The sequence below is a fragment of the Camelus dromedarius genome, chromosome 27 (assembly GCF_036321535.1).
Source record: "Camelus dromedarius isolate mCamDro1 chromosome 27, mCamDro1.pat, whole genome shotgun sequence".
NCBI classification, from domain to species: domain Eukaryota; kingdom Metazoa; phylum Chordata; class Mammalia; order Artiodactyla; family Camelidae; genus Camelus; species Camelus dromedarius.
In genome coordinates, this window is record NC_087462.1 from 18,725,566 (window position 1) to 18,732,513 (window position 6,948).

Here is a 6,948-nt window from a genome sequence, read left to right on the forward strand (position 1 = left end):
AAGTAGTGGAGTTGGGCTCAGTCCTGGGGCTTGTCTGTCTGATTCAAGAACTTGTTTTCTTCCCCCTAGACTCAATCACCTTTCACTCATTCAGCAACGTTTTACCAAGCCGTACTACATGCCAGGTACTGTTCTAGGCACTAAGTGACGGTGATGAAAAGACGAGGTCTAGCCCTGGAGAACAAGTGAGAGAGACGACAATGAACAAGAAGTAAACAATGAACCAAGAAGGTCATTTTCAACAGAGATAACAATCGTGGACACCTAGAGACATGACAGTGTTCGGGAGCGAGCACGGTGAGCAGGGGCTTCTGGGGCGGGTGGTTGGGAAAGGTTCCTTCATACTGATGGATGCCACACACAGCAGGAAGGAAACACATCACCAGGAGGTGACAAGTCCAACTCAGGAGGGGCCTTGGCTTGAGGCAGACTGTCAGGAGGGGTAGGGGAGTGCGGGGCTGACCCTGGGGAAAATCACAGGGTGGTGCGTGTCCCTTTAACCACTGATGGTGTAGAGGCATCTTTGTTCCTCGTCGCCAGCCTTGTGTATTAAGTAGTGTGTGCCATTTCCCCGGGTAGGTTTAACGTCAATCAGCTCTTCCTCTGTCCTGGTCCCTCTCTTCTCTCTGTGCCTGGTAGGGGTCCCTAATGGATTTTTCTCCTCCTGACACCCAAGGCTGAGGAACCTTAAAGCCACAATCCCACAGGAGAAAGCTGCAGCAGCAACAGCCACCCGGAGCTCCCCCTGCGGGCGCTTCTCCAAGCTGCACCTGCTCCCCCCCGCTGCTCCCTGCGCTGCCGGCTCCCCGCCTCCCACCCACCGCAGTCCACAGCCACACGCACGCCTCTCCCTCCAGCCCCCTTCCGGGCAGAGACTTGGTCAGACCTGACGCCTGGCTTTGAGTTTGGTCACCCTCCCCCACACCCCTGGACTTATGGACCCCTCCTGGCTCTTCTTAGCTCTTGTCTGATCACCTGACAAAGTCTAGAGCCCCACTGGACTCAGAGCCCTCAGACCCCACCCACCCGCAAAGTGACCCCAGTGCCACTTCAGATGACTGGACGTAGATGAGAATGTGTAAAGGACCCTCCCCCTAGTCCCCTTCCCTGTCAGTGCTGAGCATCACCTCCTCGGGAAAACTTCCCTGAGCCTCCAAACGTGGGTTATTTCCCTCCTCAGTGCTTCCGGACGGTGCTGCACCTACCCCTCATGGAGCACCAGCCAGGAGTGGCCATCTGACCACTCATCGCTCCCACTAGAAGGGGTCTCCTTGAGGGCAGGTCTCTAGGAGTGACAGGGATCCTGGCACAGATGGTCCAACTGGTCCAGGTACAAGGCTGCTGCCCGGACCCTGGGAAACCAGAACACGTGTTTGTTTCTACCTGTCCAGCATGTGGGAATCCTTCTAGACTTGGTGACTCTTCAGCTTCCTCCTTGGTTTCTCCTAAAAAGCACACGTAAGGGGTCTGTAGGCTCAGCCAGTGTCGGGGGTCGAAAGCACCCTCTGCTTGCCAGCAGGGAAATCAGACTTTCTACGACATAACTGAAATGGCATATGGGGAGTTCTGCATTTCCAGGAAGACTCCGGGACACCCGTATTTAGAATATAGTGAAGCCTTGGCACTAAGGTGCTGAGCTGGCCCGAAGGCAGAGATCTGGGAGACAGCCAGAGAGGGTGAGGGTTCCGGGGGAGCATGGCTTCACACACTTGCAACACCGAAATCCCTTTGAGTTGTCTGTTACCCTCATATTTTATATTGTTTGAACAAAGGTATGATTGTCTTCCTGTAAAGGCAAAACAGTCATTATGGAAACATTAATAAGATATAAGCAAGAAACAAGAATAATAAAAATTAAATATTTAAAATTTATTACTTCCTTTTAAAAAAAATTGTTTTGCACTGTCAAAATGCGATCACTCTTCTTACAATTCTTTGTAACTTCTTTTTTTTTTTTTTAATATATGCAACATATTGTGAACAGCTTTCCACGTGCTTGAATGTCATCCTAGAGCAAGCTTTTAAATGACTATTGAGTGTCCTGTAGCAGGTGGGTACTAAAATTTATTTCAGGAACTCCCTATGGTTGGATATTTAGATTGGTTGCAAATTTCATATTATCAACAACTCAGAAATGAGCCTTCTTTTACCTATGATTATGTCTCTAGGAAAAATTGCTAGCTGTAGACTTGCTAGGTCAAGGATAAGAACTGTTATAGTTTTGGTTCATCTCATCCCACGGCTCTCTACCAAGAAAGCTTTAATTTTGGCTCCTGCCAGCAGGACACGAAGGACTGTTTTGTCATTTTGTGGCATTTCCTCCTACCAAGGCTGCCTTGGGTGCTCACTTAACCTGTATTCGCTGGGATGGTGGATGGCAGGCCATGCAGTTGGCTCCAGTATCCACCTGGAAAAGTCCCACAGAAACCTTGATCATCTGGTTTATGCCAAGGATGGCCAGTGGGAGCATCAGTATCACACTTGAAACCATGATTGTAAAATGCTTTGTTGGTCCTACCAGATACAGCATAGAGGTTAACGGACTCTGGGGTGACACAGACTTGGATTTGAATCCTTGTCTTGGGCAAGACCTGACCTGAACCTCAGTTTTTCCCAGCTGCAAAATGGAATTATAATATCACATCCTGATGGGGTTTCTTGGAAATTAAGTTGTAATCAGGTGTGTAAAACTCATGGCACAGAGTAGCAAGTGAGCCCTGAGCACCCAGTAGCTAGCACTGTTATTAAACCGGCACAATAATTTGAGCCCATATAACAACTTGTTTGTTTAGTTGAGGCCCTTCAGAGGCCTGTTAAACCAAGAGTGATTTCCAACTAGCATAACAACTATTCTCATGGGAAGAGATGCCCGTATGAGCTAATGTCCTTGAATATTTACTGTATTCTGTGTTTTGTAATTCAGTGTTTCTTAACATTCCCTGTGAAATTTTATTTGGCTTAACAGGCCCCATTTTCATAAAGCTTGTCCTCACAAGCTTTCTCCATGGCAGGGAAAATTAAGCTCAGGCTTGGCCACCAGCTCAGAGATTCCCTGGATGGTGAGCTTGAGGACAACGCAGATCTTGGGTCTCAGTTCCTCTGGCTCAGATCTCCGGATGGGTCCCAGGGGTCTGTCCTGTTAGCAAACTCCCAGGTAATTCTTACAGCTGAGGGGGCTCCAGACTGCAAACTGGCATTGGAAATGCTACAAGGTAACCACAGACGGGATGTTTGGGGGCTTTTAGTAATAAGGGGTGACATTTTTGTTTCATTCTGATAAAAACACTAACTGAAGCAATCATTTCTACTCTGTCCAGAAGGGAATGTGGTCCAGGGCCCTTTAATCCTTCGTTTTAAGCCTTCTGATGTGACATTTTATTTTTCTTTCAGCCTTAGACCAGCCTCTCAGGGGGCCCTTGTGGTGTGCCTTCTGTTGGCTGGGCAGTATAAGCCCAGAGTCCCACTTCCTTCCTTGAGGACATAGTCATTCTGAAGGTGTGCAATTTTCCATTTAAATTCCTTCTGGCAATATACGTGCTGCCTCCGGCTGCAGGCCACAGCACGGGCTCTGTCTGCACAAACCGTGTGTTAGAAACTGCTTTGTTCGTAGTTGGCAGTTTGGTCTAGAAAAGAGGGAGCTTTCAAAGTGCAGTTCTACACTGGTTCTTTCAAGTCCTCGCAGGAAGATAACCACCATTTCATTTGATTTTATTTTAAGTTAAAGTTTCTGTTTTTCCCTCTCCTTAAATGTTTCCGTATAGCTGCCATGGAATTAACTATCTGGGTACCAGGCACTCTATCAGAAGCTTTGTACAAATTATTTCAAATTTTCAGAACAACTTGGAAATGCCGGCACAGGGGTTGGTTGCCTCTTTCAGCTGCCCGGCGTCACCGCCCGCCTTCCGGTTAGCGCTGTGCCCGTCCCTTGGGGAGTGCCTCCACCAGCACAGCCACAGTGGAAGGAGTGTGTGTTACGCAGTAGAACCGAAGCGGTTAATTCTCCTTTCCCCTTTCCTCGGCCCATCAGACCCTCCGTCCCAGGATTTTGAGATTTGAGCTGGTGATGCAAAGAGAGACACAGGTTCACCTGGGGCATCTGGAGCACTGTGTATGCATCACCTGGCTCTCCAGGTGGGACCTGCTGTGTGGATCCTGTAGCCTGGTCCTCTGAGGTCCCATGGCTGCTCTCCACTCTCCAAGCCCGTTCTCATCCCCTTCAATTTTTTAAACACCACTCCCCTCTCCCGCCCCAAAACGGCTCAGTGTTTAACGTGGAGGCAGTTTCTCCTGCCTGTAACCAGGAACCTAGTCTGATCTCTAGGGACTTTGGACCCCTGTTTACAGATAAGGAACTCTGGGTTGTACCTCTCCTCCTGGAGAACTCATGTATCAAGAAATACCCAGTCTAGCCTGGGCAATGCTGGGTCTGGAGGTTTGGTATCTAAAAAGAGCAAGACTCTCTGGTTTGGTTTCCTCACTGACGCCTGCACACCACTGTATTTCCTGAGTTGTGCATTCAGTGTGGCCACATCCAGGTCCTCACAGAACGGCAGCTTGTGTTGGGCAGAGTTCCACTGGTGCAGCAGGCAAAGCGATTTGAGTTAAAATACAGATGAATATACACACGTTGGAAAAATGTTAAGTATCGTGCGCATGCACACAAACACATGTTTCCGGAAAAATACAAATAGCTCATCTAACTATGGTTTCATGCGATGCTGCTCAGAAAGAGGGAAAGATTTTTTGGAGTTAAAAAAATTAATTGAATTAAAATAAAATAATAAAGACATAGAATTAACTGTGTTTAATCGGAGAGAGGACAAAAACCGTGATGCTGAGACATGAAGGTCTGAAATCTGAGACTCCACAGAGGAGGAGGGTCTCAGGTCAGATTTTGGTCCCAGATGTGCCAGTCTGAGGGAGGCATCTTCTTGGTACCACGTCTTCCCTTGAGGCAGATGATCTGTAAGCTTCCGCTTGTTTTTGGCCATCCACTTTTTATCGGCAAGTATCAGCAAAACCAAGCGTGGGTGAGAGAGATGGGCTTTCCTTATCCAATGTCTGATGAGCAAATGATAAAGGCAAGCTGAGTTTTTTTCTGATTATACAAAGGGAAGTTCTGGGAAGCCGGAAGCCTGTGGATTGGAAAAATCAAGAGTTGTGGCTGGTGTTAACCCAAGGGCATGGGCGAAGCATGTCCTCCTGGCGCGGGAGAAATTACCTCGGAGTCACCTTCCATTTGCTCGTTGTTTTCTTCCAACATTCATCAGAAACTTATTATTCACTTTTCAGGTTCTGGACAGTGTGCTCTGAGCTGGGGATCCACAGTCAACCAGCACCCAGTGCCTGTCCTCCTGAGCCAGACAGATGGGTGATCTGTCTCTCACAGGCTCACTGGTGCTGGTGCCATGGCTCTGGTTAGCGTGGGACCAAAGGAGCAGATGGGTGCCGACCTTTCTGTGTGTCATGGCAGGTGAGACAGTGGAGGTAAAGGAAGGGGTGAGGGAGGCAGTTTAAGCCAAGCAGGTATTTGCAAGCCTCCCCCATCTGCTAATTTAACTGGGCTTTTTTCTCCTCATCTGTAAAATGGGAACAATAATATGCACACAGATTAAACTAGACACTATGTTAAAAAGGAAAGGCTCACCTGCGTGTATAGACCACACCTTCTTTATCCAGTCACCCTTGATGGACAGTTAGGTTGTTTCCACCTTGTGGCAATTGTAACATAATGCCAGAGTGAATGTGGGGGTGCAAATTACTCAGTCTTAAAAAGGAAGGAAACCCTGTCATATGCTACAACAGGGAGGAACCTTGAGGACGTTACACTAAACGAGATAATCCAGTCACAGAAGGATAAATACGGCATTAATCCATTTATAAGAGGTATCTAAACTAGTCCAGTGCTTTTTAGTGCAAGTAGAAAATAGAAAGATGCTTGCCAAGGGTTGCTAGGGGAAATGAGGGGGGTCGCTGTTCAATGCATCTCATACAAGATGAAAGTCACACAAGATGAAAAAGTTGCAGAGAGCTGCTCTACAGCAAAGCGCAGATACAGCTCACACGACTGTACTCTCAAAAATTGTCAAGAGGACAGATTTCATGTTATGTCTGTCATCACAACAACAACAACAAAAAAGATAAAGGGCTTAAGCAAATAATACTATATATTCTTTATGAATATTTACGTTGGTAGTTAAGTGTATAAGAAGCATGGGAGGTGGCTGCCTACCAGTCTTTGCCAAGCAATTGTTTCTAGGGAGGGAGGGAGGGAGAGAAATGAGATTAGGGCGGGGAGGAGGTCACTGTATTTGTAAAGTTTTAATTCTTAAAACAAAAGGATCTGAAGCTAAGGGGGAAATATTAATTTCTCAAACTGGAATAAGAAGTGCATTGGGACTTACCATTTTTGTGTTTGAACTATTTACCAATAATAATTAAGAAAGTGCTTGTATTATGTTTGAAATATTTAACAATAATAGTTAAGAATAAGACAGTGCTCAGCAAAGTGTTTGCCACAGAAAAGGGCTCAAAAAGTGACAGCTAAACAATACACATCAAAACACAAAGCTGGTGTGGGTGTCCAGAAGCAGCCCAGAAGCACGAGGGAACATGCTGAGCTTCTGGGAGAGCTCACGCACTCACGGGGCTGGGGAAGGAAGCCGGGGCCAGATCGCAAAGAGCTCTCCTGTGCCGAGGTGCACATCACGAAGGCTGGCTTCAGTCCTGGAATCCAGCCCTGCTGGTCTAGCACGGAGCGAAATGAGGTCCAGCTCCAAAGTGTCTCTGCTTCCAGGGACGATATAGCAAAGCAACTGGGACTCTCCTCTGTTGTCGATAAGAATGCAAAATGATACAGCCACTTTGGAAACCAGTTTGGTGGTTTCTGATAAAGTTAAATATTCACTTAGCAAATAGGAACTAGCCTTCCCATTCTTAGGCATTTGC

At 47.1% G+C, this 6,948-nt stretch overlaps 1 long non-coding RNA gene across 1 annotated transcript; it reads left to right on the forward strand.

Annotated features, from left to right (window-relative positions):
• Positions 1–6,202, forward strand: LOC135319441 (uncharacterized). Its single transcript, XR_010378023.1, has 3 exons — positions 1–297; positions 1,985–2,050; positions 5,293–6,202. It is a non-coding gene; the product is annotated as an uncharacterized LOC135319441 (long non-coding RNA).
• The last annotated feature ends 746 nt before the right edge of the window (positions 6,203–6,948 follow it).